The 24,679-nt window shown below is 39.1% G+C and overlaps 1 long non-coding RNA gene across 2 annotated transcripts in view; it reads left to right on the top strand.

Annotated features, from left to right (window-relative positions):
* The window catches only part of LOC142108720 (uncharacterized), a 95,151-nt gene that overhangs the window by 30,025 nt on the left and 40,447 nt on the right, over positions 1 to 24,679 (top strand). For both annotated transcript variants that reach the window (XR_012680206.1, XR_012680205.1), the window contains exon 2: positions 17,506 to 17,656. This is a non-coding gene — a long non-coding RNA (uncharacterized LOC142108720). The remainder of the gene's footprint in view (positions 1 to 17,505; positions 17,657 to 24,679) is intronic.

Here is a 24,679-nt window from a genome sequence, read left to right on the forward strand (position 1 = left end):
ATATATATATATATATAATGTATTTGTATTAAAATGAAAGTCAACTTTTATTTAGTTTTTTCTGGGCAAGTAGTAATTAAATTTAAAACATTTTACAATGTTTATTCAACATACATAATGAATAAAGATTGGACTCAAAAGCTTAAATCTGAGAACAAACAAAATGAGCTCAGCTTTAAAAAATGTATTTTTTTTATTACTAATTATTGCAGCACAAAATGTTACTCTAATGTGTCTAATTTGCATTATTTATGTTTGCGTATTGTAATTTGGAGAAATGGCTCTATTTTAATAACATTGACCTGAAAATGTCATCAGTATTTAATTAAGGGGAGCATTTTATTAAGTAAACTCGCTATGGTATATGTTTTTGTTTTACTAAGCTAAAGAATAATCAAGTAATAAGTGACATTTTTGGACTTGCGTAAAACGAATCAGAATTTGGTCTGCCCTATCCCCTTGCTCAGAAGTGCCATGTTTAAAGAGCTGTGCAGTGGCTGGAGCTTCTATTTCTTTCATCACTTTAGAATTTTCTTACTATTACCTAGGTAACAGATATGCATTGTGCTGATTGGTGTATTCATACATTCGGGCACGGTCTCTGAAGGACAATCCAGTAACTGAGCATGCTCCCATGGATCTAGCACTGTGCTTTTCCTTGAAACCAAAACATTGAATTCATACATGAAAAAAGAACTTTGTGGTTATACTGTAAATATAAAAAAGTAATTTATGTCACTAAACATACATGGGTCCCCAATGTACTTTGTTAACAGAGAATAGAGTGTTATCCATCGGTCCATTAACTAATCAGATACATAAACTACCAGGAAACACATTGTATCGAGAGGGAACATTTGCTTTCAATTAATGCGGCCTCCATTGTTAGTATAGTAAATCATAGCAGCAGAAGCGAGTTGATTTTGTGGTTTAATCTATAATTAATTAGTTCTTTGGTTGACCGGCTATTGGGCGATCAATAAAATAAATGCATTTACACGAGTGTGAATCATTGCCTTAAAACCAAATGTTTGATAGTCTGGGACACAACTGAACACCATCCATTCTGGGAATTCCTAAGGTGACTGTTGTACTGTATAGTATTAGGCAGGAGAAGCTGTGTAATTGGTAGGGTATTATTTTTATCATTTGAGTCTTTGCCGACTGGAAAATGTGCTTTGTCCGTTGCGGTCCAAGAAGGTCATTACTCAAAGTCTGTTATAGAGCCCATCATAAGTTGGTATGTTAGGAAAATGTGTCTTGTTAAGAGACCAGGATCAGGCAAACTGTGGCTTTCCAGCTTTTGGGGAACTACAAGTCTCAGCGTGTCCAGAAAAGGTCGTACTGGGACTTGTAGGCTGTTGACAAATGAAGAGAACATTGTTTCCTTCCTCTGGTCTGGACCTTTTCCATTTCCAGATAGAATAGTTAGTGTATATTGGTGTCTGAGTTATTAAAAACAGATAAAACACAACCAGACCAGGGCTTGGAATAAAAGCAAACAAAACGAAACTGCCTTGTGTCATAATAAATTAATATGAATTATCTTTCATCATCATCATCATCATCATTTATTTATATAGCGCCAACATATTCCGTAGCACTTTACAATTGGGAACAAACATAGTAAACTAATAAACAAACTGGGTTAAACAGACAAAGAGCTGAGAAGGCTCTGCTCGCAAGCTTACAATCTATGGGACAATGGGAGTTTGATACATGAAGTTAAGTCTACATTTTGCATTTCTACCCAGCCAGACTGCAAAGGTAAAAGTGATTTGTAAGCTAAATGATCCCGTCACACAACAATGTTGGTCAAGTGGCAGTTGTCTTGTGTGAAATTGTGGTAATAGGGTAATGTACTGAGGTTAAGAGGGTGGTTGAGGAATATTATAATCTTATCTGAAAAGGTGGGTTTTCAGAGAACGCTTGAAAGTTTGTAGACCAGAGGAAACTCTTAGTGTGCGAGGGAGAGAATTCCATAGAGTGGGTGCAGCCCGAAAAAAGTGCTGTAACCGGGAATGGCAGGATGTAATGAGGGTGGATGAGAGACGCAGATCTTGTGCAGAACGGAGTTGCCCAGTTAGGAGATATTTTGGGACAAGAGAGGAGATGAATGTTGGTGCAGCTTTGTTAATGGCCTTGTAGGTTAGTAAAAGTATTTTATATTGGATTCGGTAGAAAACAGGCAACCAGTGTAGAGACATACAGAGTGATTCAACAGAGGAATAACGATTTGCAAGGAAAATCAATCTAGCCGCTGTGTGCAAAATAGATTGTAGGGGCTCGAGTCTGACTTTGGGAAGACCAGTAAGGAGGGAATTGCAATAGTCAATGCGGGAGAGGATAAGTGCATGATGTAAGGTTTTTGCAGTGTCTTGTGTAAGATATGTGCAAATTCTGGAAATGTTTTTTAGATGTACATAACATGATTTAGATATAGAGTTAATGTGGGGAACAAAGGATAGGTGTGAGTCAAGGATTACACCTAGGCAGCGAGCTTTCTTTAATGTGCAATGTGGACAGCAAAATAAAGTCACTAATTACAGCATTGGGTCAACACATGATGCACCGTAGCATCGCGTCTACGAAGGTCTGGAATTGTGCAGCATCGTTCTTCTACAAGACAGTCACTCATCTGACACCTGGTTGATGGTCATAAACGCTGCCCCAGGTATTGTACCAGAATATCCCATATATGCTGGATTGTGTTTAGATCTGGTGACGGAGAAGGCCGTGATCTATATATCAGTGGTTCCTCCAACCACTGGGTGACCTCACGTGTGGATGGGACATTGTTATCCTGAAACTCAAACCCTGTCGGGGAAACAAACTCTGCAACACGAGGTGAAGATTGATGTTTCCATCTAAGACAATGACTGCACCTCCACACCCAGAAAACGCTCCCTGCAGCGTTACAGAATCACCAGAGGCCGTCAGTGCGGCAAACACTGAAAGCCGTGGCCTCCTCCATTTGTGGAGAACCTGGTGAATGGTAACTCGTGACGATTTCCTTTCCTACTTCATTGCTCAACGAAACATTTGCACCGTTGAACTTGCACATGGTTATTGCCCTGTGTGCTGAATGCGTTATACACCTGACCGCGGGGCTCTCATCAGACTCTACAGATCATATTTGACGGGTTTGCTTTGTACATTGAATGAAAACTTAGATACCTCAATTCTGCACAATCCGCATCCAGCAACAGTTACCATCGCTGATGATGTGTTTCCCTTGGAGTTCCAAGCTGTCAATACCTCGCCCAGCAATTTCCCCTCTTTCAAAGTTACTGAGGTCTCCTTTTGCAGCTTTATTAGCCAGAAACCTAGGCGACCAGGGCAGTCCAAAATTTTTATATATGACCCTGACCATAATAGAGTATGCTTAATTAATGCACTGTGCCACATGTGTCTGTAAGCCTTTGCTTTTAATATGCTTGGTATCCCTCATTTACCCAGGTGTAATATCTGCTACCTGCAAATTTTCCTCAGTCTTATTTGTAACCATGAGACAAAAATAAATGATCAAAACCATTTAGCTTTTATAGAGGATGCTTTTATTTTATTTTTTTGCATATTCCATAGTTTATAAGGGGATAAGTAATGCAGAGCTTAGAACCTAATTCTCAGTACGTACATTGTGAGAGCTGTCATGTGGATTACTTGCCTTAGCTAAGAATTGAACAGCGCTCCCTAGTGGTCACGTGACAAGTCGAACAACAAAACACTTCCTTGGCCTCACAATATAACAATGTGTGTGTGCGTGGTTTATTCATTCATTGATGTTGGTTAGAAATCTATACACATAAGTCGGATTGTGTGCAGGTGTTTCCTTCTCCTCTCTAAATCTTATTCTTGTTGTAATGAAGATTTAAGTACGATTACAGCATGATCATTACCCGGATTGCCCAAATCATTGCAGATCACTCAGAAGAACTAATTGCCCTTTGACAATTTTTTGCTATACTCCAACTCAAAAAGTGTCCCACTAAATTCATAAAACGTCCATCACCCTCCTTGTGAAGACAGATAATCAGAATTTAATCAAGATAGGGGCACAGAGTAGCTTTATGGATCTGGCTCAGTTAAATTCCACAATTAACCAAAGTAGAGTAGACGGTCTTTAAAAATTGGTTACTATAAAATATCTAAATGTTACAACATTCACATAATAACAATAATGATTTGCAGGGGTAATTATGCCTCAGGTACCCTCATGGGTGTATTTTCCCTTTAAAGTCCCGTTAGATTAACACAAGTTTGCAGAGTGTTTTAGAACCAACACACCTGTTTTACTGAAACGCGTTAGCTGGAAGTAACTAAGAAGGAAAAACGAGTCTATTTTCTAAAGGCTGTAATTTATTTAGACTAGGGATAGGCACGTCTAATTAATGCATATTCTTTTTGGAAACAAGTGAGATCACAGCTGTCAAAACATTAATAAAAGGAATCTGAAAGGTGTTTAATATTGCGCAACACAGGAGAAAAATGTTGTTTTTTCGGGAACACGACTGAGTTATTTAAATATACAGAGTGATTACTAAGTCAAAAATATGGTTCATGTCACTCTCCCGAATAACAAGAAAGCCGTGGAGATGTGAAACAGTGTAAGTTACTTTGTATCCCACAAAAATATACAGTGTGAATGTGCGAGACGCAGGATCTGATGATGTCATCCTCCTATTAGTACAATCATTGTTCCATGAGATGTTCTGCTTTTTCCATGTGTTTTTGTTTTTGTAAAAAAGAGATTTTAGGTCAGAGGTAGTCAGTCTGCTCTTCTCCATCTGCTTTGCGTTGTCCGACGGGGTGTGCTGGAACTTGTAGTTGGAAATATCCATGGGTGCAGGGCACGCAGTCAGTACATGGCCCCTGTGGGAGACCGCCGCATCACCAGGACTGCCATGTAATCCCCCAAGACCACTACTGAGTGACGCATTTTTGTGCAGGGTTCCTCCTACAATCCAAAAAATATTTCTAAGCTAATTAGCTTTTGATGAAACTGGCCCCATGATTGCAGCTGTGATAGGAAAGATAGATTGTAAGCTCCGCAGGTACAGGCACTAATGTGCCTAAACAAGGTTCTCAGATCGGACAGCGCTGCATAATATGTTGGTGCTATATAAATAAAGTATAATAACAAAGAGGAACTCAGGCAGCAGTAAGAAGAGCCTTGGGAGTCGCCTGTTTGAAGAGCTTACATTCTAAACGAGGATAAGTTTATCCAACCTGTGTGTTTTCAAAGATCAAACCAGATTTTCAGGCCACTGGAAAACAGCTCTGAATTCCTATAGGTCTGAGCACTAAACGCTTTTCTTTCACTTTCTGAACTCTGTAGTTTAACACTATGGCTTCCACACTGCCACCTGGTGGACACTGCTGGTAAATACATATGTGCACATTCCAAGCTCAGATCAAAAATCAATACAGCGAGATTATAGCAATGTATTATTTGATGCACAGTTTAGAAGTTTAGTAAACGTACATGCTACATTTCTTGCATAATTATAATTAAAAACACTGTCTCAGGTTGTAGTATGATTACTGTAACCACATATATGAATTCAGCTTATTAAATGGTTTCAGACATACAGTAAGTCTAATATGCAGGAGAGACGTGATGAAGATGTCGCAGATTATTCAATGGTCCCCTTTACTCTCCCGCACACATGGCCCTATTTACTAAGGGCACAACGCCTGAGTCAGAGCTAGATCCTCTGTGGCAGTGCAGTATTCCTTGATTTGCGTCCAAACGTATTGGTTTCTGCAGCAAGATGACGGTGTTTAAAGAGGAGCAGATGTTTGCACCAGTAGATGGCAGGCGTTGGGTGGCATGAGGGCGTTCCTCACCAAGTATGGCGTAGGCGCACGGCTGCACCTTGCTTTTGGGAGCAGCGCGATTTGTAGGGGTGTTCCTTGCTGCGAAGTTCCAGTAAAATTGCAAATTGAGATTTCTGGTAGAACAATCCACTCGGCAAAGGTGCGACATGCAGGCAAAGCCGATAACTAAGTTTTGCTTTTGCTTCGGCATTCCACGCGGTATTTGTATTTTGCGGAATCGATCATCTATATATAGAGCCACATCCAACCTATAACTGCCAGTACTTTATTGAAAAAAAATAAACTACGTTTTGTTGATGAGTTGACCCCTTCCATGGTTTGTTTATTGAACTTGGTTATTACAATGTACTATTTTGCAGTTTAATTAGACGTATTAATTTTTATAGCCAAAAGCAGATGGTGAGAAAGAGAATAAATGGAATTATAGTATCTACATGGATGAGCCGAAACCTTATTCTCTCTCCAACTTGGGAATCTGCTGCAATCTCATCTGGTTTACAAATGTTTCTCCCATTTGCATCTGATATTATACAGCCTGAAACAATCGGAAGAGTTTTTATTGCAAGATATTAGTAGCTACAATCTTCCAATCATCGTCCCATCTATAAATCTCCATTATTAAGCTGCGCGTAAATCAGAGATGGAGCGGCCTTTTGCAGATGCAAATATTGACTTTAATGACAATCGGCGCACCGTATTTCTCTATAATTATCCCAACATTCATTACCCTCAGAAGACGTCAATTTAAACCACGAAACCTGATCCACAAAGGCCTTGCCGTTGCAAGAGTTTAATGGTCTGCCTTTCAATAAATTGGATGTAATCTCCTTTATGCTGTAATGATTCTTAAGAAGGGCTAAGAGATAAAAAGACCGTGACAACAGACAGGCGCTGGCAGTTCGTGGCGTTTGAAATTTAATACAATGGGTAATTGTCCCTCAATAGAACACTCACCTACAGTCTATCTGCCGTGATTCCTCCCAGCTCTCAACCCAGATTACTGTTAAGTCATTATAATTACATGACAGATGATCCTGGCTGTACATTGAGATATGTGTAGTACACAGATCCTCAGCAAGCAGACAGATCTATCATTAGCTTTGTGTTCTGACTTCTCAGAGCTTTTGGCTTCGGCCCATGAAGACTCCTTCATGTCGGTAGGGATGATCTTTGGTTTGTACAGATTCACTGATGACCATTCACTGCAGCGATGGAGAGGTAGAAGAGGACCCCAAAAGCAAGCACGTCGGTAAAACAAAGGGGATTTTGGCGGCCCACAGCTGGACTTACACCCAACTCTGAACAGGGCTATTGTCTGCACCAGCCTGTAGGATGCTGAATGGGAGGTGATGCAGCTCTCTGGAATTCCACAAGTAGAACTGTAAAACTATAGTTATAGTTTTGTTATGAACAGAACCTGTTGAACTCCAGTTGTGGGACTACAAACCCCAGCATGCCTAGTATGTTTGAGTTTGCAATTCCACAGCAGCTGCAGCCTGCTGGGCTGGTAGGACAGAGGTTCTCTCTGAAAGTATGAAGGCCAACAAAAAAGTATTTAGATTGCCTTAATCTGACCTTAATTGCCGAGGAGTAATTCCTAGTGGCTTCCTGTCAGTCAGGATCCTTACAACAGAGGCCCTTTCAGCTAGATAAAAAGTCTGGTTTGTTTAGAAACACAATCTAAATTATGTTCAATTTGGACCTTAAAGGAGCAATCCCATGAGAACATGAGTTTTTCTTTATTAAGCATCAATCACTGTGGCAGGCTATAGGAAGAATGTTGGTATTGGCTGCTATTGGTGATTTGTAATTCTGCACAGTTTCATGGATTACCATGACAACCACAGTCACACAGCACCTGATGTTGTGAAAGGCTTTGAAACACTCCTCTGTCTGCAAGGTGACCTCCTCCTTCTCCCCATCTCTGCCATCACATGACCTGCTGAGAGCTGTGAGCCTGTATCTGTGAAGCAGACTGACTGCCATGCTTGTCTGCCCTAAAGAGAGATTTTGAAAAGAAGGTAATGATTTGCAGTAGGACCGCTAAGAAAAACTATGTAAAAGATACATGCTTAAAATATACTCAAACTACTTCCATGTGGTGCTTTAACTTTTAACAATTTAATGAATTACCATGCAAACAAAAAGTAGGCAAAATGGGATCGTCTAACTTGAGATCCTGGACCCAATGTAAAATGTATTTGCTACTGACCGTGGCAGAGGTCGAATGGGACTTATCATTTATTTAAGACTCAATTAAAAGAGCTGTGAGGGTAACGTACAGTAGTATATTCCCTAAATAGCTACATCCAGGTCGAACAAATGAAGCAATGTTTATTCTCCAGACTGAAAGGTGTAAGTTTTTAGTCTTCCAGAAACATTAACTGTATCCTGTCCTTTGCCATTCTCAATTAGCCGGGCAGTGAGATCAAGCTGTGTATTGTTTTTAATTAAAAATAATAAGGGGGACAACAACTGAACCTGCAGTAAATGAAGAAAACATTTTTGCATATACAAGTGATGTAAGTTTGCTGCCACCTACAGGCAGAGATGACAATTACAACGTCTTGACATTTAATCCAATCGCTCATGAAAAAATGAAGGAAACAGCAAGTGCATTATCTAAAAATCATCATTCTTTCAAAATAGGCAGCTAAGGACATTATGTTCAGCTAGAACACACACTGAGAATGTACCAGGCCTGTAGACGACTGTTCCAGCAGTAAATACACTTACAACTTCGTATTAAGTGCTGTAGGTGAGTGGGCTGAGTTGTATTATCCGAACGCAGCATAAAACGACGCAAATGCTGATTGTTCTCAATGCCGTTAATAATTCTGCCATGACAGAAAGTCACATTAAAGTATACTCTATTTACCGCTCACTACAGGCACCTCTGCAATTAGAAGAAAAATATAAAGTATAAAGTGAACTAATTTCCAACTGCAGCGATTATGCTTAAGCGACCCTTTGTTACGTCTTATTTGAATGGTACCCCGTGGGCTTCTGGGTAATAATAAAGACTGGTTCATCACACAAGAGCCTCAGTGTAAAAATAACACTGACAGATGATCTGTAATCATATTCCTCATTATAAGCAGATTTCTATCTGATGCTAAGGCTGGCGGGAATGTAAATTAGAGCTGACAGGATCAAGGCTCTGACATTGAGAGCTAAGAAACATTCCTCAGAAGAGATCCGCAAGGTTTAGGAAGATCAGGATGACATTATTTCCTAGGAGAAGTCTGCGCGGCTCCATTAAAAAGCTGTCACTTTCGGAAACCTTCCACATCATCTGGACACTAAACATGATTTTCTGCCTTTTCTGTGCTGGCTAAATAACCTGCAATGCATAGAATAGCTGTAACTCATATATATATATATATATATATATATATATATATATATATATATATATATATATATATAGATATATATATATTTATATATATATATATATATTTTTATATATATATATATATATATATATATATATATATATATATATATATATATATATATATATATATATATATATATATTTACATCCAAAATATGTTTATTTTATCTAGAGCCATCATATTTGACCTAGGAATGCAACTTAGCAAATGGAGTCATTAATCCGGAATATCTCTTTTTTTTTTTACATTTATTTGCTAAATTTAACAGATTGAATAAAGTAAACAGTGAATGTGGCATGCACAAAAATGTGGGCACCCTGCCCGTCAGCGCTTTGACAGACGTCATAGTTTCTAAATGCTAAAGAGCACCAGAGAGGAGATAAGAAAAATAGACCACGACATAGGCAAACCGAGGGGGGTTTCCTAGTGCCTGGAACCCCCCCCCCCCCAAGCCTAGGGCACTGTATAATTGAGGTGGCTGGACCCTTCCCCCGCTTCACACGGCTCTGCTTGAAAAGGGAGAGCTGCGTGCACCTAACAGTAGTGCATGTAGCATTGCCCATGTATATTATGGGGATAGGAAGAGTTGGAGAGCAGCCAAGCACTGTCTAATATTATAGCCACACCCCCATGCATGCTGGTCACGCCCACTGGTGGTGTGGTGTGGAAACTCCCCCTCTACAAATCCTGCGTTTGCCCCTGCACGAGCAGCAGGAACAAGAGGAGAGTTCAGGGAGGAGGGTGGCATCAAGACAAGGACACAGTTGGCCATGGTAGGGACGCCATTGTGGAGAGTTGTAGAAGTGCTCCAGAGCCCCTGGGGGCTTGTGAGAAGCTGTTTGGAGACAACAGGGGAAGTCTCCGTATCCGCACCCGTACACCCCTGTGCTGAGACAGAGAGAATTGCGGAGTGTTGTGGCAGCGGGAGAGGCGCTGTTACTGCTGCGAGGAGAGATTAGTGCAGACCGGGTCAGATAGAGCCCTGGGGAGCCTAGTGAGCAGTGAATCTGCAGGGTCTTTAATGCCAGTCCATGATCTGAGAGGGCGTCTCCAGACCTGGGTGAAGTGCAGGTGACCAGAGAAGGGCTGCAAGCAAGAAAATGCTGGTGAATACTGGGCGCCATTAAAAAAAAAAAAAAAAATTCCCTCCTACGCGGAATCAGATAAGCAGAATATAATGCACAATGTCTGGGATATATATCCAACTGGAGCAACTCAGTTAGGTTATACTTTGATTGGCCCATAACTCCAACTCCTGTATTATATATAAGTTGTTTATCTATTTTTGACATTGAGATCTGTAACTTATCTCGCCGCTCATTATCCCCAATCATTTTCTTAAATCTTGGGGTATAAGCCTTGCACTGATCTGTGTCATCCACATCACACAGCTCATCATCTGGATCACATATAACCCAGGTTACCACCCTAAACGCCACCACCGGTGCCCACCTTCACCTGCCCAGGTTCTGTGCGTTGTACTTTTATTGCCAACTTATAGTGGACTCAGATCTGTATGACTCAATTGTGATGGGTACGTTATACCCCATCCATCTATACTGCAGTGTGGTAAGATTGTAGGAGCTCATTGTCTACTCAACTCAATCAAATATTACATCGATTGAAACTATCTTTGATTATTACTAATTTCTAATTGTCATCCTTTATTCTATTGTATACTTTGAATCTGTTCAATAATCATTACCTTTAGTATCCAGATCCCTTTGCTCTTTAATACACATACCCAGGAGGTTTTCACAGTAACCTCTAGTTTGTGGGTGTCATTTATTCATGGTACAAGGGGTCTTCTGGGTCATCACGTGGTAGAAGAAGACCCACAGGTTTGCGTAGACTTGGAGGCACTGTGCCACGAGGATGAGGGAGGCATTACCAATACATTCCTCTCGGGGCCGGTGAGAGCCGATACTACCTACAGGTGATGATTCAGGAACTATTGCACATTATAGCCGGTCATTAAATTGGAACTAAGTAACATTCATAATATATCTTTTAAATCAGGGCTGTGATGGTAAAAATGCGGTATTATGAACGGGGCTCAATATAACGGGGGACCCACCATTAGATTATGTAATACAAAAGCCTGGAGAGACCCTATATGGACTTTATCTCTGTCCCCATGTGTCCTAAGAAGAGGCGACATCATAGTGGTCAAATCTTTGTTTGACCAAGATGATCCTAAGATTTCCTGGGTGAAATTACTGAGCCCAATTTACGACCCATGTACTTCCACGGATGTCACCCATTAAGCTGTCCAATGCAGTTGAATTTTGCAAAAGAATCAAATTTACTACTGGAAAAAAAAGACGTAAATTGCACGAAAGTACAAGCGGATCTGAAGAAACTCAGCTCCTCAGAGTTCTATTGAAGAGGATTGAACAGATTGTAACACACATCTACGAATTGCAGTGTTGTCAATGGTGAAAGGGGGGAGGGGGGTATAAGGGGTATGTCATACCTTCACTTCTCCTACTGCTACATTGTAACACTATCACATTCCAGTCACTTACATTATATATATATATATATATATATATATACACACACATTTACATACAGTGGTGAAAGTGGGGGTATACGGGGTATGTCACACCTCCACTTCTCCTACTGCTACATTGTAAAACTATCACATTCCAGTCACTTACATTTTATATATATAATATGTATCACTTCTAAATGACTACTTAAACCGCTGAGTGTCGTTACAGGCAGAGGCGCTTGAGCCCCTGTATTTGCTCAATGAGGAGAACATATTTTATTAAACAGGATTTGTCCAAAAGTAGAGAACCCCTTTCACTTGGTGTTAAACAGGGGCCGGATGGGCTGCGAGGGGGGTATCTGTCCCCCAGGCCGGTTTCATAATGGGCTATCCTGGGCTTTTCCCTTTAAAATGTTCCTAATAGGCAGCTGAGACGGTCTCACCCCCAGGGCGAACATTGTGCTAGTCGGCCCCTGGTGATAACGTTTCTATCAGTCCCAGAACATTCTGTATCCTCGCTGCGGTCCCTGAGCTTGTTGGCAAAAGACCAATAATCCAGGTCTGTAATATGTCCACAGCGTTCAGAACAGCAACTATAGGTCGACTTCACATGAACCGATTTATCACAAATTCACTATTTATGTGTCTGTGATTCATTCTGTTTTGTGTTTTTGTTTTTTACCCATTCTGTATATATATATATATATATATATATATATATATATATATATATATATATATATATATATATATATATATATGTGTGTGGGTTCTTCTACTTTCCTTAGCATTAGCATTAATATGCAGTCCACGGGGCTTTAAGAAATCTCAATGTTTTAAACTTGCCATAAATCAGTTTGTAAATAAACAAACATTATATGTCTATAAAATCTTGTTTGTTTGTTTTTTTAATAACGGGGAAAAAAGCTTCTAAAATATTATTCACAGGGGGAAATACGTCTTTGTTCTGAGTTTCTTCTTCCTACGTCTGTTATTTTCTTGTGCGTCTTATCATGAATAAATTGTCTTAATTAGAGTTGCCTGGAAAGGGCCATATTGTTGGGAATTACAGACAGGCGGGAATAAAAAAAAAGCCTCATTCCACAGTCAAAAGTACAAAACCAATCAGATTAAGAGGAGCAGGATTTCAAAGCAACATAATAATTAAAAAAAGTCTCTGGAGAATTTGATTCATAATGAAAAAAATAACACATCAACAAAGGAATATGAATGGCAGAGATCATTTGCACCTCATTTATCAAAGCTTGTAACTGCCGGCGCAGAGACGTCTGGGAAAGGGGAGAGGAGAATTAAAGAGCACCTGCCACAAACACACATTAAACCCATATGTATAAACATGTGTTACATTTACTGTGTATCATTTGTATCGTTTCTTCTACATTCACCTTTTCACAAACCAGCATGAAGTTATCAACTTCTAAAGAAGTGTTAATATCACCCTCAGCTTTGGAGCTCTGAGAATAGGAAGAGGCGTGGCCATATCACAAGGGGGTGTGGCCACATGCTTAGCGTTCTAACGCATTAGGATGCCCTGTGCTCCCCTCACGCTCACCAAGAAGCAGCATCATCATCAACATCAACATTTATTTATATAGCGCCAGCAATTCCATAGCGCTTTAAAATTGGGAACAACAGCATACAGAACAAAGCTGCCCCCAAACGGGATGGATGGACAGAGATTAAAATTGGGACTGTTCCAATTAGTTCAGGACAGTTGGGAGATATGAAACATGGATGAGTATTAACGAGAGTGTGAGCTTCCTGTGACATCACCAAACTGTAGAAAGTTTGCCAGCTTTCAAGAAAGGATCCTGATTGGCTCAAAGGGATCACATGAGGCTATCATCGCAGGACCATCAATTCACACCAACAGGGCACCGTTTTATAGCCAATGTGCATATCGAGCTTGTGTTTTATAGCCACCAGATTAATTTACAGGTCAATAAAGGCTGTTATAGTAAGAGTGGTGTTATAAAGATTAATTAATATATTTTAATGCATGGTTGTGCAGAAAATCTAGCTGTTGGTGATATAAAAGAAGAGAAGCAATGTATGTATTGATATTTGCACATTACAATTAGGTTGGACTAATGTTAGTGACTGGAACACTTTCATTTTTTTTATCACTCTCTTTAAGTCCTTTACCTGTGTATATGGCTGATGATGTTAATAATTTATAATGAATATAAGATGTATTAATGTTATTATTGTTATTGCTATATGCCACCATGAAACAAACATTTTCTTTTGATTAATTAGAATATTTTCTTTGCTACATAATCCAGTTTTGAAGCTATATAGTGTCAGATACAGAGAGAGTTTTTCAGAAGTGTAACGTTGCAACAAAATAACTGTTGCAATGTATGAAAGGAAGGTGAGAAAATGCGCTCACCTGGTGTATATGGGCAGCACGGTGGCTCAGTGGTCATAAGTTCTGCCTCACAGCGCTGGGGTCATGAGTTTGATTCCCGAGCATGACCTTATCTGTGAGTAGTTTGTATGTTCTCCCCGTGTTTGCGTGGGTTTCCTCCGGGTGCTCCGGTTTCCTCCCACACTCCAAAAACATACTGGTAGGTTAATTGGCTGCTATCAATTTGACCCCAGTCTCTCCATCTGTGTGTGTTTGTTATGGAATTTAGACTGTAATCTGTCCTGAGGGAAGAAACAGCTGTATGACCTCTTATTTGCGAATCTTCCTAATATAACTAACCATGACCTGTAATTAAATGTATCAGTCTGGATCTACTGTCAACATTACAACTGTCTGGGAACTTGTTTGGTCCTCAGCCTTGGTCTGCTCCATGGTAAATTGGAAACCTTAATCATTTGTTTAATTAGTAAGCAAAGCAAACAGCCAGGAGACTTGTGTACGATTAAACGGACCCTGCCCCAAACAGCGAAGGCAGTTTCTAGAACTCACAAAAAAATAAAATTGCGGTGTAAAATTATCAGCTGTTTCCAGAAGTACAGAGTCAGGACGCCGCCGTGCCACAGTCCCCCAGGCAGAAGTTTGCAATAAATCATTTGACATCTGCAGCGGCAGGTGAGCTGGAGAAGCTGGGAGAAAAATGTCATCCTGACGCTGTTTCAATATATTCCTCATTTCGTCTTGGTCACCTGAGGACGGTCTAGCATGGCTTGTAAAATCTTATCATATGTACCCAGAGAATCACTGAACTTCCCCTTCAAGACCTCATCGATTTTCTTGAAGAAAAAACATTGTAAACACCTTAATCAAAATGTTGCAAAATTATATATTTGTCCCTTTCAATGTTATCATATTCATGACACTAATCATAAATGTTTTGGTAACATATATGTTTTATTTTTAAAATCCTTGTTACATTTACAGACTATCGTTTCGTGTCTATTGGCTGAGCAACAGGTTCATTCAGCTTTTTTGCCTTTTGTTCACTTAGAGAGGGAAATGTCAATCATGACGTTTTAATGATGGGATATTAAATTATGGTCTCATTTTTATGAAAAATAAATAACCTTTAAATCCTGGTGGACTCTCCATGCTGTGGAGGACAAAGCAAAAATATCAAAGGGAATAATCAGACGGGTGATTTAAATGAGGGCGCATTCAGGTGCTTTGACCAACAGATGTCAGTTCTGTTGATGGATTGTGTCCTTTTCCCTGGGGGGACACCCTTTGGAGATGGGGTGACTCCTAAGAAAATAAATAAATTACCAGTGAGACCTAAATGAATTCATTTAGTTCTGACACACAAGTCTTTGTGAAGCGGACAGAAGACAAGTCCGAAACTACTTTGAGTTAGGCAAAGACTCTTCAGATCTTAGATTGTATTTTCAAGGCTTTTTCTTAGCAACTGTGAGCCTGATTCATTAAGGAACGTAAATATCATTACGTGCCGCATTCTGCGCAAAATCGTTCTGTACATGTCCAGAAATGGATTATACTCCAATAAAGGCATAGAATTTCAAATTAGTCTTTGAGAGCAAAGGACAGTTACTACAGCCTACAATATCATGGGTGGTACGGGGAAGGTACTGGGTGTACGCCCGTAGTAGATGTACAGTAAGTGTGTGTCCAAGCTTGAGTGCACTCAGCAGCGTCCGATTCAAGCTTTGTGCATTTGGGCATCTCTCAGGTACGTGATCTTCTGTTGTATCACTTGCACCAGCTACAGGACAGGTGTAAGTGCTGATTACTAGTGATGACGGCTGTGTATACAGCTAGAACATGTGTTTGCAATGAGGAGCAACTATAACAATTAATCGGGCTCTGTATATCAGTGTGTTAACTGTCGGTCACCCATACTCTACAAGTAGATCTACAAAATTCTTTGGCAAGTTTAGGAAGTACAAGTTCCTTTGTTTCATTGCAAGAAAAACTTTCCATATTACCAGTTACTTATTTTAGTGAATTAATCGATAGATTAAAAATCATTATTGTAATGACTTGTAAGCTAAAGAGAATAACAGACCACATCCATATAACGATATGGAAAGAAGCAAAGAGAACAATGTGTGTTCATTTCTGATGTAAAAAGAAAATATTCTTAAGAAATATTGACAAAAACACATTTGTTATATATGACGGTAATTGGACCACGACGCCTCCTAACACGTACCTTTCTAAACTGCCCTTTAGACCAGAAATACATTCATTTCTTGTTTGCTAAAACATATGTAACAAATTTGGGAATTCCAGTCCAAATATTCCAGCAAAGCAAAGTTCAAACAATCAGCTCATCTCTATGGTGAATCTCATTAGTAATATCAAAATGCAGATTTGAATGGTTCTCTCATTTCTTTATCGTTTGATATTTAAACAAGAAAAAGAAAAATACATTATAAAAATGATTAGGTGGGGTGAGTGAGCGGACTGCTGAGGTGACAGGACCCATGTTGATGCAGTTCCTGGTCTGATATGTATCCTAAAAGTTCTCTTCTATCCAGAACAGTTTCTTTGTGATTTATCCAAATGCCCGGTCCTCTCTCATTATTTATCTGGTGGCTCAAATCCAACGTCTGTGAGCACCTAGAAATTAGCGAACCAATCAAAGCCTGAACAAGATGGCCACAGACATAACATTACCGCTTCAGTTACCCTACAGACATATGAGCAGAACACAGCGCTTGATGAGAGAAAATCTAGTGTTGTCTGAGCATTATTTTAATTGAGAATCATGACAGTTATACTGTTTTGCTCGAAATAAGGTCTTTAATTGATCATTCTGGCGCGGCTGAATGAGACCGGCTATATGAGAGATCTACAACATATGTACATATATATATATATATATATATATATATATATATATATATATATGTATATGTTCAGATGTAAGTCCGTTTGTGTGCTGTACCTTGCGTGAAACAGCTCTGCGCATGCTTGTAACCAGACCTTACACCAATGAACGCAATCGCTTGCAATTCATTTCCGAAAACAAATTACATTTACGAAAGCCTACGACATGAATGGCAGAATGGGGCAGAAAGAGGCGGATCGCCATAGGCAATGTACAGTAAGGGCGTGCCCATGGCTTGCTCATGCACATGTGGCCGTTTCAAGTCCTAGTTGTAAGCCTGGTTTCAGCCGTATCACTTGAACCAGCTACAGGGCTGGTGTAACTATGAACTGATAGTGATGATTGACACGGCATTGTCTTTGCGAAATTTGATTAATATACAAAGTAAGCTGGAATACTTATCTGTAGCCAAAATTCAAATTGGTGATACTTATTTTTACATTTTATTATCACTTTGCAATTTCAGGCACAACTTAAATATTGGCTGAAGTCTGCACTGGTCGTATGGGTGATATCCAAACAAGAGCGACACTTCAAATCTGTTTCCAATCGTACAACACCTACTTAGTATCAACTACCTAAACTACACAAGAGACTTATCACTCCCATTATCTCTGGTTTGGATGTCTTACCTCTAATCTTTCTTATTATGTCAATTGCTTTTTACAAACCCATGTTGTCTCTCTGAGATCCCACATAAAAGATAATAAAACAGAAAAACTATTAAACATTAATAGAAAGATAGTTATTACTTATTGACAAGAGTTATTCATATACTATAAACAAATATAGCACGTAATTAAGACATTCTTTATTGGGAATGATGGGACTTTTTTTTTAATCACTAATTTTATTTACAAATTCATGGGACAGCTATGGGTGCAATGTTTGCCCCAAGCTTTGCTAATCTCTCAAGGGAGTATAAGAGTTTATATGGAATGGACCATGCGGAGCAGACTTGAGGGTAAATGTATCAAGCTGAGAGTTTTCCGGCGGGTTTGAAAAGTGGAGATGTTACCAATAGCAACCAATCAGATTCTAGCTGTCATTTTGTAGAATGTACTAAATAAATGATAGCTAGAATCTGATTGGTTTTTCAAACCCTCCGAAAAACTCTCAGCTTGATACTTTTACCCCTTGGTGTTCTGTGGGCATTATATTGATGATCTTCATATTATTTGGGGTGGGTATTTACACTCTATACATAATGTAGTCACTAGTCATTTGAAATTCACCCCTCACCTATATATATTTCGGATTTCACCTTCTCGATTAGTAATAAAGAAAATTTTTACACAGTCTTATCAAAAACCATTTGGTTTTAATGATGATCTTTATTTTAAAAGCCATCATTATAAACCTTGGATGAGAATCATTCTGGATGGCCGGCGTAGGAGACTTAGGAATAATTGTACATCAGATCAGTAGTTTTTGAAACAGGAAAATCAGATGTTACTGGCTTTTGAACAGAAAATGGAATCCACAGATCTGTATAAGGAAGTATTTGAGGACAAACCGTCTTCTAGAAAATCCCCATAAGACCAATTAGGTAACATATAACAAGTCAGTAGTTTTATTTCTAAACTTAAGAGATATAATATTATTAAAAAGATAACTAAGAAATACTTCATCTTTATTTAACTTTAATTCAGAGTTTTAAAAAAGCCAATAATGTAAAAAATATGTTAGCCCCTAGTATTCTGTGTTCCATATGAACTGAGGTCTCATTAACATAAAATTCTTTTTGCACAGTTTGTATAATATCTCTAATTGATCTTACGGATGGCCCATTTGTGCAGATTATTAATGAGGATAAAACAATTCTCTGATGCGGAAGTCCCACTAGCAGCATTTAATTTATTGTCAAATACATATTTGTAACATTGATTTAAACTACATATTTTATTTAGTATTTTGATTGGCTACTAGCACCTTGCAGTCAACTTGGACAGATGTTTTACAAATCTTTTATATATGTACCAACATATATTTGGTTTAATTCATCATTTAGCACCTAGAGAGTACATTTGAGAGTTTTAAGATTTTATTGAGAGTGAAGATCTATCAGTTATATGTACAAAAGTCTTCTCTTCATTGATCAATATGCATTTCAGACACTAAGTCTTGGTACAAATTACAGATAATTTCAGACACACTGCAGAATTGGAATGACATTGTTCAATCATTTATAGAGCTTTTTAGTCCATTGAAATCAAATCAAAGGATATGATGAGCTTTGGAATGATTAAACATAATAATGGGATCATACACACTAATGTGATATCATCATTTATCGTGTGATTGGCCCGATGATCGGGTGAAAAAACTGTAGTGTGTATCTAGCCTAAGTAACACCGAATAGGAAATGTAACAACAGACATCTGCTTTTTATGTCGAAATCTCAGATACTATAACTATTTACAACTGACATTGCAGGACAGGTCGATTTTATGATAGACCAGATATTCAAGGTTAAACTTATTATAGCCCAAAATTATACAATAAGATGATAATTTCATGTAAATCTATCCATTGAATTATACTAGTAGATAAGCCGATGAATATGTTGAATAAATGTTAACTGATATATACATATTTTATATTATTTTTACATGAATTACAAACCACCCAACTTTAAGGTTATTTGAATTGGGACATTGTGCGCAAAGAGAGGGCGTGGTCCCGCTACACGGGGTGTGGCCATGTCACTTTGGGGTGTGACACATCCCCCAAGGGGCGTGCTCAGTGCTACCAAAATGCTGGCCTACCCCCAGCCCCTTTCCCAAAACCCCTTCAATGGCATTGATTGGGCGCCCATATGATGTCCATATCGTATATAGAATTGGGACAAACTTCCTGATACACAGTCAGAAGTATCCTCAAATTGGGACTAGCCCCCCTAAACCCTATTTTATAAGCCAAAATAGCTCCATATATGTATTACACCAAACTAAGGGAACCTTAGAGGCTCCAATACCAAACTAAAAATGTTGAGGAGCAACAATGAAGTTAGCAACACAAAATAATGATAGTGCAGCATGGTGGCTCAGTGGTTAGCACTTCTGCCTCACAGCACTGGGGTCATGAGTTCAATTCCCGTCCATGGCCTTATCTGTGAGGAGTTTGTATGTTCTCCCCGTGTTTGCGTGGGTTTCCTCCCACACTCCAAAAAACATACTAGTAGGTTAATTGGCTGCTATCAAACTGACCTTAGTCTGTCTGTCTGTGTGTGTTAGAGAATTTAGACTGTAAGCTCCAATAGGGCAGGGACTGATGTGATGTGAATGAGTTCTCTGTACAGCGCTGCGGAATTAGTAACGCTATATAAATAGCTGCTGCTGCTGATGATGATGATGATAGTGCGCTACATCCAAATGCATTACAAACATAAGTTTAATTATGTATTGTCTGTTTCCATCTCTGTATAATGTACAGTTGAGTGTAAGTGACAGGTTCACTTTAAATGCAGACTTAACGAAGTTTCAGACATATTGAGCAATCAGCCCTGCACATGGATTCACAGTGATTGTAAACATAAAAAACACATTAAATTCCATTATTAATGCCTTTCCCTACAGACGTACCTGTATAACTGGAGGCTGCAAATATGGTCTTTCTAAAACAGGGATCCTGTGCTGTATATTCTGAGAGTAACATAATTCTATGGAAAAAAAAAACAACTTTACTTTTCCTGTCCATATATTTCTGATCGGTCACAGAACAAGAACCTGGACTGTCTATGTGAAGAGCTTAGTGGTGGGATGGATGAACTTTCAAAGTATCCAGCAATTAACCCATGATTTCTTAGGTAATCATCGCTGATCTGACAACTAAGTTAATTCAACACCATGAACCATTTATTAAAGCATGTAATATGTAATCATATTCTCATAGATATTGCTATACTAACAAAAAGTATCAAAAGTATCAAAGTATCATAGTTCACTAGGTGAGTGGAAAAAAGACTTTCACCCTAAATAAAAGCCCCAAAGCATTTCACGTGTGTGTACATAATAATATATAATTACTTCATAATAAGGTCATTAGATGAATAAATGCTGAGTGACTTCATGTGATTATATTTATGCCACTGTTGTTTTATATGGGTAAGTACAGAACTCAGTGCAGTTAGATGACAGGTACCACAAGGTTCCCAAATTTGTATTTGTGCATTAAAAATGTCTAATGTGTCACAAGAAATAAAGAAAGTCCTGAAGTCGTCTGATGTTCATTGCTTGACTGAGCCTCCGACAAGCGGAATTGGATGAGAAAAATGTGAAAGTCAAAATGAATTAAAGTTTGGTTCAAAAGTAAATATTTTCTGGAGTCTGTGGTGGCTTTTTACTTTTTCAATTATTCGTATTCCCACCTGGCCTGCAAACGTGCGGAGGGTAGCGCAAATCGCTTGTACGGAGAAGGTTCCTAGAAGCGGAACGTGTGAGTACACCCGTGTATTTTGCATTTAATAATTAACCTTTGATGCGTTTTGTTTTTAAAAGGGGTAAGAAAAAGATTGACGTTTTCAATGCAAACTTAAAACATTATTTTCGTGTTCAAAAAACATTAAAAATGACGGTGTAACTGCACCATTGTCATTTCGGCAGCATAAGCTTCATGACATCATTGAGAGAAAATTGATTACTCAGATAAAAAAAAATACAAGAAACCTTCTAATTTAATCGGCTAAATGAAGAGCGTAATAGCTGCTTTTACAAGGGCATTTGTTTTACCTAATAAAAGTCAGAGTTTTAAGAGGCTCCATTAAAAATAATGCAAGCTCGGATAAAGAGCCCGGACGCTGGTTGCGCTGGTTGGCGACCGTGTAATAGTTGGTTACAGATCACAGAGACGCAAAGACCAATTAACGACTGAGGCCCTGGCGCGGGTCAGCGACTATCACGCGTTCTCTATCTCCAAATCCTTCATTTGCAGTCTCAACATTTCCAGACAGGAAGAAAAAAAGAAATTACTAGAGCAATATTTTGTTCCTCGTGTTAAACTAATTTGAGGCCGCGAGGCAAAGATTCCCATTCCGATAAGAGAAACAGAGCAACAAGCACGAAAATAAAAGATACAGCACAAAAAAAAACAACAAAGCTGTGTATAGGAAATAAAATGTGTCGCTAGCTTTCCCTTTTTTTCCTTTTGACGTTATTCTCGAGACACAATCTTTCCCCGCTCTTATTAATCTTGGAGAGATGTAATTAGAGAATACAAAAAAAAGCAATATTCTGGAAATTAGGCAGATGAGAGAAGCACATGGTATCGATCTAATGTTACTTGTTAATGTATTTAAACTGCATGCTGAGCGTGTTTAAATAATTGTTATCTCTTTACATTATCTCTTAGAAGTCATTGTGTGCTAGGAATGAGCACTGTAGAAACTTAAAAGATAATAGATGAATATCATTACTGTGGCTGAAACGTCTGACGAGTTTGTAAGCATCCGGGTTTTTTTTAGTTTATAAAATATAATAATATTTTTTTTCCACACGCAATGTTGGCAACATCGTTCTAGGGATGGGCTAATACTAATTTTTGCCATTTTAAAAACACAGCAAGAGTCTTTTACAAGAAACAAAAAATCAGCCAGTGCGACGCACATGTGACATCATTATGTGACATCAGACGTGTAGTTTTACGCAATCGTGTCCATTTGTACGGAAAGAGAATGGATCTAGGTTTGCGAAGTTTACAAAAGTCTCCACTGTCTAATGCAGTGTTGGTTAACCTGGTGTTGTGAAACTACAAGACCCAGCATGCTTTGCCAAAATAAAGCAGCTTATTGCTGGAAGGGTATGCTGGGACTTGTAGTTTCACCTGGAGTGTCACAGGTTAGCCAACACTGGTCTAATGTAAGGATCGGGGCATTTTGCTTCATGGGGTTCAAATTCAAGTTTAGGATTAGCTGTTCGCAAGGAAGAACTTTTTAAACACTGTACAATGTAACCATTTAAGGTTGAACTTGTTCAAATCTGTTGCTTGAATTCAGCTCAATATTTTTAATCTGTTTAAAGTTTGAAAATTGATCACAAACTATCTACATTTAGAACTGGTTTTAGAACCACCTTTTAATATCCAACATAGGAAGCCTCCAAAAAATGTTTACTCTCCCCGTTATAAATAGGCTCATGACACACTTGTGAGGCTGCAGTGTTGCACGTTCCTAAGTGGTCCTTGTTGTGTTCGTTATGCAGTTCTATAGGCTGAGATGTCATTGATGGGTAACGGCAGAGATGATCTGTCCCTCTCTCCTGAAGCAAATATTGCTTATAATTTATTCCTGCTCACCTCGGCAATAGTTCAGTATTAGGCCTGGTGCACAACTGTAGAGATTACTGTAGTCGTGTATCCAGGAAGCAATCGTATGATTAGATGAATGGCAGAGACTCTCCGTAGTGTGAGCCAATTTCCTCCCACTCACTGAAGTTCTTCGCTCCCGGTCTTAGACTCATTAATATTTTCTACCTTGTTCTCTATGTACAGTGTTTCTCTCACAGTTTCCAGTCACTTGAACTCTCCTTTAGCGATTTGAAATTTTTCATGTACATTTGTGAAAGTTATGAGATAATTTTTACGCTGCTTCTGATTGGGGTCTGTGCACTTATTGTATTCATTCTTCACCTCCAGCATGATTGTGGAGTTAGTAGAGCCTGCAGCCAAATCATCACAGCGGCACAGAATGCTTCATGTGATTAGTGTGTTGTTCTTGTGGGAGGAAGTGACCGGTCTACTCATGTGAGGTCAGAGGTACATGTGACAGGGGCAGTGACATGTTATGAGGAGGAAAATGGAGGCAGCAGGAAGCCACAGACTGAGAGTTATATAGTGGAAAGAGCAGGGTCCCCAGCAGCACAGAGTAGTGATGTGAGGCTGCTGTCACACTGATACAGAAAGCCACAGACTGAGAGTTATAAAGTGGAAGGAGCAGGGTCTTCCAGCAGCACAGAGTAGTGATGTGAGGCTGCTGTCACACTGATACGGGAAGCCACAGACTGAGAGTTATATAGTGGAAGGAGCAGGGTCCCCAGCAGCACAGAGTAGAGATGTGAGGCTGCTGTCACACTGATACAGAAAGCCACAGACTGAGAGTTATAAAGTGGAAGGAGCAAGGTCCTCAGCAGCACAGAGTAGTGATGTGAGGCTGCTGTCACACTGATACAGGAAGCCACAGACTGAGAGTTATATAGTGGAAGGAGCAGGGTCCCCAGCAGCACAGAGTAGAGATGTGAGGCTGCTGTCACACTGATACAGGAAGCCACAGACTGAGAGCTACATTGTTGAAGGGAAAATCAGGTAAATACCTTCCTCCTCCATCTGAGAATAAATGCCTTAGGTATTTATTAAATTAATTGCAGGTTTAGGCAGAGGTTTCTATGACACTGAGCTCATGTGATTATTAAGAGCCAATGTACTGAGAGCTGGCATGATGTCACAGGAAGCTTCTCAGGAGCCCAGTGGCCATGCTCCCTGCCAGTACATATAATGTTATCGCACATTAATACTAATGAATATTCATAGTTGCCCAGAAGATGGATAACTTAATGCCGATATGTTTAAAGTTGAATACAGAAGAAACTATGCAACAGGTGTGGTTGTTAAAATAATATGAAGGACAAATGTGTAAACTATATGGGCCA

This window comes from Mixophyes fleayi, chromosome 12, assembly GCF_038048845.1.
Source record: "Mixophyes fleayi isolate aMixFle1 chromosome 12, aMixFle1.hap1, whole genome shotgun sequence".
Taxonomy (NCBI): Eukaryota; Metazoa; Chordata; class Amphibia; order Anura; family Limnodynastidae; genus Mixophyes; species Mixophyes fleayi.